A 13393-nucleotide genomic window follows, 5' to 3' on the forward strand; every position below is an offset into this window, starting at 1 on the left:
GGACCAGTAGCACCAATTTTGTTCCGATAATTTCTATTCATGCTACGTTTTTCTGAGGCTTGCCTCGCATAGCATTAATTATCAAATGACTTATTATTGAAACATCACAACATACACATCAAACACACTATTAATACTAGACTGCAATTTCTTGAACACCACAATGAGATCAAAGATTTGGAAAACCAAAGCAAACTCAAAAATCTGTTCAGACTCCTGTCTGTGCTTGGAAAATTATGTAATGGATTAGTCAGGTGGCGCAGAAACGATCTACAGGGAATCCTGAATCAGGACTTGTCCTAATGACGGGTCAGAATTTTGTCAACAAAAAAAACAAAACACCTGCCTTAAATAGACCTGCATTGAAATAAATGCAGTCAGATCTTTGGACCAAAAACTGACATATTTACACATAAGATCCTTCTGAATGTAGTAAAGTAAATCTGCAAGCCCAGATCTGTCATTCAACAGAGAAATCTTAGTTTAAAAATGACAAATTTACAGCTAAAAATTTAGCCCTCCGTAAAACTGTCATCACATCCGGGACGCTGCCGAGACGTCAGAAAGACACTATCCCAGCATGCATTGCGCGCTCCAACTGTAATTTGTGGATTTACGTCAGTTTGCATCTCTTACAAAAGCACCTTTTATTGTCTTATAGAGGGTTTTCATGTGACGGTCACATCATTTTGTGTCCTGTGGCCATTCTGGATTACAACGCGGTGGCCGCTGTGATTACACTTCGTGCATTTGGCGAACAACTGCATAAGTTTCAACGTCGGAGTGAAGAAGCCTCACGGCACCTTGGCGCTGTGAGAGATCCGCCGCTAACAGAAATCCACTGCTCCCAGAATTTTACTTTATTTTATTCGGCAATAAAATTATATAACAATACATAAAAATACACAATAACACAAGAACGCTTCCAATACGAATGCTTATTTACATTGTGGTCCTCGAGCACCGAGCTGCTGATCCGCAAGCTGCCCTTATAACGCCTGGTGAAAGAAATCGCTCAGGACTTCAAGACCGACCTCGCTGTCTTGCGGTACGTTTGGTGAGTATACATTTCTTTTATTGTTGCTTGAAAATGATTTTTGGGGACTTTTTCCATACGCCCATTTGATTGAGTGGTGTCGCGTTGAAAATGTACTGTCTTTAGCCTCCGGTGTTACCGTTGCGGGGTACGGATGCAGGACCTGCAAAGAATTCAAGTCATTAAAAAGATATAAACCTCTCTCAGCGGCCACGGAGCTCTGCGGCTCCGATTACCGAGACCGTGCGGCGCTGCGGATTTTGCCGCAAGAGGTGTTACTGGCCGCTCCGCATCAAAACAGAAGGAGAAGAACGTCGCCCGCTGTCGATGTCGCCGCTGATCTGAGCATGCAGAGCTGTATCTCGCATTCATTGCAGCTTACTTTTGGATGTTGAAATCAGGATGTGTATAACAGTAACATTACTAACAGATAAAATCAGTTTCAATGCAGGATCAGACTGAAGGCTTTTTTTTTTTTTTTTTTGATCAGACTGAAGGCGCAAGCGCGTTGTCTTCTCCCCGACGTCATGGAAATGACGCGGATGTACAAACTGTTTTCACGGAGAGCTAAATTTTAGCTGCAAATTTGTCATTTTTAAACGAAGATTTCTCCGCTGAATTACAAATTTGGGCTTACAGATTTACTTTACTGCATTAAGGGTCTTATAAATACATATCAGCTATTTCTTTCTGAGACCTGACCACATTTATTTCAACACAGGTCTACTTTAAATAAACAGCAGACATTAAAAATAATACATTTCGTTGACTCACTTTTTTTTCTAAGTCCCCGGCAGAGTGGTTCCTTAAAATCCTAAAGCCTGATTTATGCTTCTGCTCCTCTGTAACTCCTGTGCCACGCAATGACGACATGTGTGGCAGTTTTAAAGTTCTCAGTTTCTACAGTTAACATCTAACTTCATGTTGTAAAGTTGGTCATATTTGCAGATTTTACTGCCGAACATTTGATCCATGATTGAAATTAAATCAGCAGGTGCACTACAAAAACTTTTACAATATGATGGGAGAGGAGTGAAAACGTAAAAGTCACAGCAGCCTTTTACTGGGTCTGATTTAGGAGGGACTTCAGCCCGAGGGGAAGGTTTGCAGACTGGCAGAGGGCAAATGTGTCACTGGCTACGAAATTATTATTTTATTTTTATATAGTGTAAAGCTCAGCATCCTACATGGAAGAAAAAATTGAGATGCTCTTCTCTCTACTCAGAGACTTTCATCTTGGAAGAGATGACCACAGTGTCACAATTCCCATCTTAATGTGAAAGTGGATGTCAAAGAAACACTGCTTGAGATGTCTTTTCAGTGTTTAATGAAATATACTGTTATACAAATACACTATTATGCCCACAGAAAGACCATATATCGATGTAAAATAAGAGCTCATTAAGTGGCACCTTAAAGTATGAAAACAGAGGAGAGTGTGACAAAGGAAAGAAGAGCAGGGATCAGTTAAGAGATAATAGCTTATTTTGTACTTGCATATGCTGAGACAAAGGCTGCATGGACGTTGGTGCTCTGAGGAAGACAGAAAGCAGAGCTGAGGTCAGTTATGATCGATTCATCTGATACTGTCTTCTAGAATTAAAATAAGAGCCATTTAGTAAACTCACAATAAAAGAAAAAACACACACAAACGCCACACCAGGAAACTTCGAAAGTTCACTCTAAATATGCTCTGAGGGGAGAGAAAGAGAGGCCAGGTGGGTCAAGAGAACAGTGAGAATGAAACCGTTTCTAAAAATTTACATTGACCGTATAGCGTCTTTTGATACAATAATAGATGGTTGCATTCATTACAGTCACTGTAAAAGTCGCCGGCTTTATGACCATTCAAGTGGATGTGGGCAACAACACACAACAATACAGAGTATAGTAAACTTACAAATGTGAAGAATGCCTGTGAAGTCCACACCAATGAAAGGTATGTCCCTGGAAACATCTCTGGGGGACATGTCATTGGCTTCGCCCAATGTCCTTCAAAGAAAATCAACAAATGGGCTGTTGCAGTCGATAAAAATTATTTATAATATACATTTTCTTAAATTATGATGGCAGCTGGCCCAAAAATGGGCATCAGCCTACCAGGCATTGCCCGGTAAGCTAGATGGCCTGTCCATGTGTGGTTTTGGGTGTTCACAAGGGGATCAAGCCTCTGGTGTCCTATAATAGGTTATGGGTGCTCACTAAATAAATAACACTGTTGCTGTCACTGCTTGTTTATGTGTGGCTGTTTGTCCTGGTATGATATGTCGTTGGGGTTCCGCCTCTTCATTGTCTCACATATTTTATCACCATCACCTCATCTCACCACTTGTCTTTTGTTGTCTGTCTTCATGTTGTTTTGGTGGTCAGCCCTTCCTGACAGAAATTATCTGTTAGCTTTAAGTAAAACCTTATAGGCCTTATCAGGAAGGGCAGGTGAAGGTCACCCATGCACACCACGTTCACTCACACACGGAATAACTCTGTTGTGTCTGATTTGCAGACGTTCATGCTAACGCGTCACCAGTAAAACTTTTATTTGCGACTGTATAACAGCATGAACGTCCACAAATCATCAGACACAAGGGGGTTATTCCCATTCTAATTCAATTCCATTGTTTGCACGGTTTATATTTTTCTGTAGGTATAATTCAGTTGCAGAGGCAGCGTCGCTCCAACGGTGGTCAGAGCGTGGAGTAATATACCATCACTATATATGCAGATGGTGAAAAAAAAAAGGTCTCCTGTTTGATTTCCACTAAAGGAGTAAAGCCCGCGATAAGAGGAGGCCATGAAAAGTCAAACGGGATGGTTGTGGACAGTTGACTGAGTTTCACGCTGCAGGCACCGCCATCTTTGCTTTGGCAGGACTATTTCTTTCACTTTTACAACTTTGTCCTTTAAAACAAAATTTAACAATCAATATGTCTTGGCGGGGAGGAGGGGGGCACAAAATGACTCATGGGATTGTTTTGGCCATGAAGAATCCATTTGATGTATCCTTTGTTCTGCGATGAAAAGAAGGGTGTGAATGTCAGCCGCTTCACAAGCAGCATCTGAAACAGGACAGCATAATCATTCATGATGTAAACGGTCAACAAACACAGACTTCAAAGTGTGCAGCCACTGAATTGGGACTTGAGCAGCAACACCATTCTACAAAATCAAAATGGATGTTTTTAAGCAGTTCTGTGGAATCTTTTAGGGACCATCGTGCAACACAGAATTGCTCCTGTAATTCTACTCTTATTCACAGCTGGAGTTAACATGAAAATGAACATTGTTATATCATAAAATTTGTGTCGAAAAACCAGGCATTGAAAAAAACAGAATAAAAAAGTCAAGAGCACATTTTTGGATCTAGTGCAGGGGTGGCGGCCAGGTAAGTGGTTATACCTGCATCACACTAGAGGCTGAATGAGCCCCAATGCTGTCAGAATGAAAATTTGACCTACATTCCTGAACAGTCGAGGTGTATTCCAAAACCTCCACCTGCATGGAGTGCATTCCAAACAGTCGGGCCCATTCCTGGAGCCAGCCCGAATGTTTAGCTCATGTTCAAAACATTCGAGGTGCAGTTGAAGTGGAAATTTTTCGAACGGCAGTCGAAGTGAATTCTGAGTATGGTCTGACTGCATTCTAAGTATCCCGACAACATCCCATCAGCATTTCAAACATTCTGATCGCGTTTGAGGGGAGATCGAAATAAGTCTGGCACATCAAATCCTGCCAGCATGTCCCGAATGTGCCATGGATGAGTCAGACTGCACCTCCAGTTAGAGCCCTGCATTGGGACTGGTTGCCGCAATGGAGATCTTGTGGAAATGGGTGGTTCAAACCTCACTGCGGGCGGGTAAAAGAAATACAGTGAGTCACAGTCATACCCTCATCACACATAGCCGGAATCACGCAGAGTGGCGCTGGACTTATGAATTGGCACACATCCGAAAGGTATCGGATTTCAGTTCCAAAATGTTCTGACAGCCATCTGTGGAGGTTGACACAGTTGGTCAAAATCGGCCGGCAGCCCCGTGTATGATGCACATGTTCAAAACTCTCTGGGCGCCATCGAGATAGGACACCTATCCAACAGTGGTCCATGTGTTGAGGACCATCTAACCGCAATTTACATATTCCGATGGTGGAAAAACAGGATCCAAAACAATTTGAGCACGTGTGATGGAACCTCGAGATGGATCTTGCACCGCAAAACCTGCCAGTATGGTCTGCACGTTCATGTATCATAATGTCCACCCCCCCCGAGAAGTATAAGTAGGGCTGCAGCTATCAATTATTTTAGTAATCAAATATTCTATCGATTATTCTGGTGATTAATCGAGTAATTGGATAAAAAGTACTTTTACGTTTTTAACAACATCAACAGGGCAACAGGGTACAGGGCTATCCGGTCCCTGTACGACCGCAGCAGGAACTTGGTTCGCATTGCCAGTAGTAAGTCAAACCTGTTTCCAGTGCACGTTGGCCTCCGCCAGGGGTGCCCTTTGTCACTGGTTCTGTTCATTATTTTTATGGACAGAATTTTCTAGGCGCAGCCAGGGTGTAGAGGGGGTCTGGTTTGGGAACCACAGAATCTCGTCTCTGCTGTTTGCGGACGATGTGGTTCTGTTGGCTTCGTCAAATCAGGACCTTCAGCATGCACTGGGGCGGTTTGCAGCCGAGTGTGAGGCATCCGGGATGAAAATCAGCACCTCCAAATCCGAGGGCCATGGTTCTCGACCAGAAAAGGTGCTTTGCCCTCTTCAGGTCGGTGGAGTGTCCTTGCCTCAAGTGGAGGAATTTAAGTATCTTGGGGTCTTGTTCACAAGTGAGGGACGGATGGAGCGTGAGATCGACAGACGGATCGGTGCAGCATCTGCAGTGATGCGGTCGCTGTATCGGACCGTCGTGGTGAAGAGAGACCTGAGTAGAGGGGCAAAGCTCTCGATTTACCGATCGATCTACGTTCCGATCCTCACCTATGGTCATGAGATTTGGCTCATGACCGAAAGAACAAGATCGCGAGTACAAGCGGTCGAGATGAGTTTCCTCTGTAGGGTGGCTGGGCGCTCCCTTAGAGATAGGGTGAGGAGTTCGGAGTCGAGCCGCTGCTCCTCCACGTCAAAAGGAGTCAGTTGAGGTGGCTCGGGCATCTTTTCCGGATGCCCCCTGGACACCTCGCTGGAGAGGTGTTCTGGGCACGTCCCATTGGGAGGAGGCCCCAGGGAAGACCCAGGACACGCTGGAGGGACTACATCTCTCGGCTGGCTTGGGAATGCCTTGGGGTTCCCCCGGAGGAGCTGGGGGAGGTGTGTGTGGATCGGGAGGTCTGGGCAGCTTTGCTTGAGCTGCTGCCCCCGCGACCTGACTCCGGATAAAGCGGAAGAAAATGGATGGATGGATGGAACAACATCAACAGTCCAGAGCTCTCCCTAAGCAATGGCACAATGTTGCTGTGTCATCACGGAGATTGTCAAATTTAGTGTATCCCTTTCTGTTTTCCTGGGTAATTATTTACTTTTTCACATCTTTACAAGTTTTGGATCTTTCCTGATGTCAGGAGCTCAGCCAAAGTCAGGCCATAGTCTTGACATTTTGCTGAAATGGTGATGGGATGTGGCTTTCTGTTTTTTGTTTTCCCCAACTTGTAAAATTTAACCATTTTGTTTTTTTGTTTTTTAAGGTTAGTGAACTTGGGTCCCTGCATGATTTTTTTTTTTTATCCCTCTTTCTCTGCGATTCAGCAGATGCATTTCAGCTAGAGGTTGAACATGATGCAAGCCTCGCAGTCCTACGAGAACCCTATTGTAATTGTGTTTATTATTACTATTGTTATTCACACTTTTGAAATCCAAATTTCGGCCCTTTCCCATGCTCAAAACTCACCAAACTTTTCAAAGTCTTTTGGCCGGATCCGAAATTCAATATTTTGGGGACTGCGCACATGGTCGCAGCAAAATGGCGCCCTCTACGAATTTTCAAAAATCCCCCCTCTGCAATTTTTTTTTTTTTTTTTTGTCGTAGCCTCACGAAATTCGGTACACATATTTATCATGCTGGGATGAACAAAAAAAGTCGCTTAACGTCGTGGTGAAATGTCGACAGGAACTCGGCCTTTTTATTTTCAATTTTGATTTTGGTCATTTTTGGCCATTTCCAGTATTTACATTTGAACAAACCAAACCAAACCATCAAAACCCCTCCACATAGTTTTTTTTTTTTTTTGAGTAGGGAGATGAAAATTGGTATTGCATAGACGTACAAAAAAATCTGTTGCACCGCTGGTCTACTCCATTTTGAATTTTCGTGTCATTTTGGCATTATTTCTACACGTATTTGAACGAACACCTCCTAAGGATTTTGTCCAATGCACTTCAAATTTCTTTCAGATCATCCAGAGACTATACTCATCAAAATGTATCAAAAGCTTTTCTCTACGTCGAAGGGTGTGGCCGCTATGGCGCCGCCATTTTTACCCCCTCACCATAGAACATCAAGTCATAACTACTTCATTACTTCATGCTTTGCCTGATTGACTTGAAACTTCACATGTGTGATGAGGGTCGGCCGCTGAACACACCTGCCCCCTCTGTTTGTGCTCTGAGTGCTCTCAACTTCTCATAACTCCTTCATGTAATGACTGATTTGCTTGAAACTTGAACTGTGTGATAAGTGTCTGCCCCGTACGCACCTGACCCCTCTGTTTGTGCAATGAGCGCCCCCTAGTGGATGAAATATCAACTTGTCATAAGTCCGTCATGCAATGACTGCTTTGCTTGAAACTTGAACTGTGTGATGAGGGTTGGCCCTGTACACACATGCCCACATCTGGTCACAAGGGGACACTCTGGCCCAGGGAGGCGGTGATACGGACACGAGGGCCCGTATATGACTGCTTGCAATCCTAGTTTTTAATTATTATTATTATTAGATTTGAGTTACCGTATTTGTGAAGTGTTGTGTGTTGCTCTAAAAAGCTAAAATTAAAAAGCGAAACAGTCACTGCATGTCTGAGCAAAACACAGAAGGAAGAGTGGATTTCTTCCAGAGACTGTCAGTGTGGCCGGGAACAGAGCTGAGGGCAGTGCTGAGCTGCTCACAGCGGGCAGAGAGCGACTACCCCACTCCCCACGTAGAGCGGAGATCAGGCAGCGGACGAAATGGTGTTTAAAAAAAAAACAAAAACACTGGCTCGCTTTAAATGCGCAGTAAGCTATTTCAGATGATCAGCATGGACCGTTTTTCTCCTAAAAGGCTTAATTTCACTCTGTGTGTCGCGTTTGAAGCTGTAGCTATTGTGCTACTTTGATTAGCGCTTACACGGCTTATGCATGCTCTAGTCTTCTTCTGTTTATTTTTCTGGGGACGTTACAGTGCCACACACAGGCCTGGCATATGTTACTACAACATTACACAAAGCTTCAAGGCACAGAATTTGCCTCAAACATTTTTTGTAATTGAATTATTCAACTAATCGTTTCAGCCCCAATGAGCCAATATACTCCAAGTTAATATCTATTTAAGGATCGATGCGAGTGTGTGATCCTAACAGGGAATTAGCTCAAATGGTTAGAGCGCTCAGGAGCCGGGCCCAGTACCAGAGCTGCTGACGGCTCACTTGCACCTGGGGCCAACACCATTGTCCCGGGGTTGAGCAGGGTGAGCGGGTGCAGTGGTGCTGGCGCTGGGAGAGCTGCTGGAGCGATGGGCCGCACAGCTGAGGCACTCGCAGGTTGTCGGCCTGGTCTCAGTTTAGGAGCTTGTCCTGCTCTGTTTTGAGGCAGGACAAACTCATGTAGAGGCCCTGATGTGGAGGGAGCCTCCTCCAGCTTTTCTCTCGGACCAGGCAGCTGAGCCCCGGCCACAGCGATGCGGACCTCACGAGCAAGGCCTTGGATAAGGACATCTAACTCCAGAGTGTTCTCCCTCCGATTAAACCTGCAATGGTAAAATTGTCAACATTATAAATAACTGCATTTCATATCCATGTGAAATACATAAATGAATAACTCTTGTGCTCACCACTGAGTTAGCGTCCTCTGGTTGAGGGTGAAGAGCTGCAGAGATGTGGCCTCCATCAGGGAATGGCAGTTCAGCACCAGGTCTCGGATGTGGTGGTAGTCGTTCAGGACTTTCGTCCACCGAGGAAGGCGGACTCCGCCCTTCTTAGTTGGGGACTTGTGCAGTGCACACAGCTTAATGCACATGGCCTCAACTAAGCGGCTGGTGCTGGGCCACTGAGCCGGCCCCCCTGGATGACCAATCAGGCACCTCTTCACACTCTCCACTCCCGGAGTCACTCCTGTGTTCTTTGGAGCCTTGAAGCATCCGTGGACCAGCTTGGGCTGACGTCTGGGCTGATAGACGATTCTTCGCTTGTCCCCGTCAGGAAGAGCAGTCCACAGGCGGACGACCTCTGTGACCTGCTGCTCATCCAGGTAGAGCACCTCACGGAGGGACACCAGGTAATCAGCCAATTCCTGGACCTTATCCCAGCCCGGGACGCCATCAGGCCCAAACACAGGAGCCTGCAGGGAGTATTCAAACACAATACACAGCATATCAAATCTCAGGGTGGAAGCAAACACACACTAATGATGAGCTGGCTGATGCGCCGCTCCTGGTGCAGACGACTCCTGATAGTGTTTCCTCACTACTTGCATCTGTGCACAGCCTTGGCCTTAGCCTTAATTTTTACTCTTTTATGTGTGTGTGTGATTACATTACATTAATAACTGTAATATTGTAATATATGTAATAATACACTCATATTTATAATAACTGTAATATAAAACACTCATAGTTATAACTGTAATATTAAACACTCAGTTATAACTGTAATATTAGACATATATTTATAATAACTGTAATATTAGACATATTTATAACTAATATTAGACACTCATATTTATAATAACTGTAATATTAAACACTCATAGTTATAACTGTAATATTAAACACTCATATTATAATAACTAATATTAAACACTCATATTTATAATAACTGTAATACTCATATGTAATACTCAACTGTAACACTCATATTTATAATTGTAATATAAAATACTCATATTATAATAACTGTAATATTAGACGCTCATATATTAAGTAAAATCTGTAATATCAGATACTCAGATGTTAAGTAATAACTGTAATATGAGATACTCATATTTTAGAAAACTTGACAACTGAACAATCTTATTTTATTCTGTGTTTTACGTCAGGAATAAAGCGGGATTTAGCGCTGTCTTTGTTGTGGATCCGGTATTTATAATAGCAGCACAATAAAATAGACCTGGGCACATTAACGCGGGTAAAACACCGCGATACAGGACATGCTCGTTGTGTAACACACATCTATCTGTTAAAATATCAAGAGTTGGACACTCACCGCTCTCTAAAATCCTCCAGACTGACTGGTGTTAACGCGATGACGACGGCTCCGCACTTTCCTCCCGGACTTTTACAACCTGGAGACGCAGAGTGATTGGTCAAAAGTAAGCCCACCGGCTCTGGTGGTCGGCTGGGCTTACTTTCGAGAGGCGGCCGCCGATTGGTGGTTGGCTTACTTTGGGCTTACTTTGCCAGGAGACGCGCTGATTGGCCAACTGGGCTTACTTTGGCTCTTACCATCAGGATGCATTAGGCGCAAGCGAGAGGTAGCGGGATCGATGCACCGCATTCTCCAAGTACTTTTTTTGTTATTAATTTTACTGATATTCTTCATTTGTGACATGAACCACTTGCTGAAGGGACGTGATGCATTGCAACTGCCTAGCAATGCGGCCTCTATTTTGTAGTATGAGAACACAGCAAACTTCTCTGTGTTTTGAAGCAGTCCGAGAAGCTGTGTCGCAAGCTGTACAGCCAATTAAATATGAGCACAACGTAACAATGTCACCTGTTTTTATCATCTTTACACTTAAATTTATAACACCCTTTGGACAATTTTGTGTTATAAATCAATATATATGGCTTAGTAAAGTAATACAGTGACACAGCAGCCACCAGCATTTTTTTTCTTTGTCTTTTCCAGGCCTCCTGCACACTCCGCGATATTTTCAGTTCTTACGTGTCCTGCATGGTCTGCGCATCCTCTGCCCTTTCAGTCCAGCTCGGAAGCAGCCAGTGAAAGCCTGATCATAAATGTGCTGTAATAATGGGGTTGTAAGTCAATAATGGTTGCAGTTCTGTGTGGTGCTTTACAGATCAACAAGGCCAAGCAAGTCAACTTGACACGTGCTTTCAGTGATAGACAAAAAAAAAAAAAAAAAGACTAAAAATCAGTAGTAGTAAAACCCTGAGAAGTTTGCTGCTCCATAAGACCCCTTTCCTCCTATGAGAAGTATTGGGTGATTCTTAGACTACGGGCACTTATGTCCTTTGATCATATTGTATGAAAAACAGAAAAAAGGGAAAATTTCACACTTTTATAGTTATCTTTACAATGAAAGTGTGTTAAGAAATTTGTTCTAGTAGTCTATGATGACTTTTCACCTTTTTTCAGCATCATTATATGCAAATATTGCCGTTTTTGTGCTTGTCCCACACCCAGAATTTTGATCTTCAATGATAAAAATAAATAGTAAAGAAACGTTTTTTCTAATGTTTTAAAATATCAATAAAATATCACTAAAATAATCAAAACATAATTGGGGTATTCAATGTCATACAACTGTTGTGAATTTTTTTAAACAAAATGTAGTTGTCCCACACTATTGCCGTAATTTCCACCACAACACTGTAATGTCCCTAAACAGTTTGTATGAAAGATTGTTTGGGTAGTTTCTATGGAGATAAACAGTGACATCAGAGCACATGTATATAGCGCCAAATCACAACAAACAGTTGCCCCAAGGCGCTTTATATTGTAAGGCAATGGTGTGGTGGAAATTACATTTACAAGGCCAATAGTGCCGTAGTTAAAGAATCACCCTATTATGAGTCAATGTACTCCAAGTTAATATTTAAGGGTCGATGCAAGTCTCTGATGCTAACGGGCAATTAGCTCAAATGGTAGAGTGCTGCCTTCAACTTGACACATGCTTTCGGTGATAGCCCCCCACCCAAAAAAACACAAAAAAAAAACCCCAAAAATCAGTAGAGGTAAAACCCCAAGAAGTTTGCTGCTCCATAAGACACCTTTCCTCCTTATGAGAAGTTATGAGTCAATATACACCAAGTTAATATCATTTTAAGTCTCGGATGCTAACAGGTAATTAGCTGAAATGGTAGAGCGCTTGCTTCAACTTGATACGTGCTTTCGGTGATGTCCCCCCCAAAAAACCTACTAAAAATCAGTAGCAGTAAAACCCTGAGAAATTTGCTATTCCATAATATACCTTTCCCCCTTATTAAGAAATATTATGATTAAATATACTCCAAGTTAATATAATTTTAAGGCTCAATTCGAGTCCCTGATGCTAACGGGGAATTAGCTCAAATGGTAGAGCGCTCGCTTAGCATGCGAGAGGTAGCGGGATCAATGCCCGCATTCTCCAAATACATTTTTTGTTTTAAATTAATTTTACTGATATTCATTCTTAGCTGTGATTTTATGATCCTCATACCACAAACGTTTGTGTTTTGTAGCAGTTCGAGTGATATCAGAGCGGCTGGGTCGCTGGCTGTAAAGCCAATTAAATGTGAGCACAAAGTAACTGTCACCTGTTTTTAATAAGGCAAAGGCCATCAGCCCAACCATTTGGCAGATAAGTCACACACTGAACATACACACCCAACCCTTGAGCAGATAAATATGTCTTTTACTTTATTCACCCAACCGTGATTGTGTATTTGACACGTTTTGTACATCTAAACTACGTTTTTTTACACCACTTTTTAAAGGTTCTATTGCAGCGTGAAAAGCGGCATATGTTTGACACATTTAACATCGCCGTCTTTAATTACTGTGAAAACACCGCAATGGATGAAAGCTGACAAACTCCATAAGCATTTGAACGGAAGCCTGTTAACGTCGATTAAACAGTTTTTGAACAAAACGCTGCTTGTTGCCTGTAAGCTGGTGTTACTTTGACACAGTTCCTTGGTTGTGATGAGCCAAACAGAACAGCTTTAGATCACAGCCCCTCCGCGGGCTGCGAACCCTCCCGCAGCCGGCGAGAAGATATCCGCCCCCCACCCCGCGTTGAAACCGGAAGTGAATTTACAAGTGCGCTGATTGGTCGGCTGTGGTTAGACGTATAAACTCACGTATTTACTTTATTGAACCAACGTTTGGACGTATAGTCACTCCGTTTTAATAACTCCATTCACATTTAATCGGTGAGATGCTCTCACTCGTAAAACAAACGCAGCGCACCGCAAGTTTGACCTTTACAATTATTCAGCAACCGTCAT

General features: G+C 43.0%; 1 non-coding gene across 1 annotated transcript; it reads left to right on the forward strand.

Annotated features, from left to right (window-relative positions):
* Positions 1-12461: 12461 nt before the first annotated feature.
* On the forward strand, positions 12462-12534 carry trnaa-agc. Its single transcript has one exon. It is a non-coding gene; the product is annotated as a tRNA-Ala (tRNA).
* Positions 12535-13393: the final 859 nt, after the last annotated feature.

This window comes from Thalassophryne amazonica, chromosome 2, assembly GCF_902500255.1.
Source record: "Thalassophryne amazonica chromosome 2, fThaAma1.1, whole genome shotgun sequence".
NCBI classification, from domain to species: domain Eukaryota; kingdom Metazoa; phylum Chordata; class Actinopteri; order Batrachoidiformes; family Batrachoididae; genus Thalassophryne; species Thalassophryne amazonica.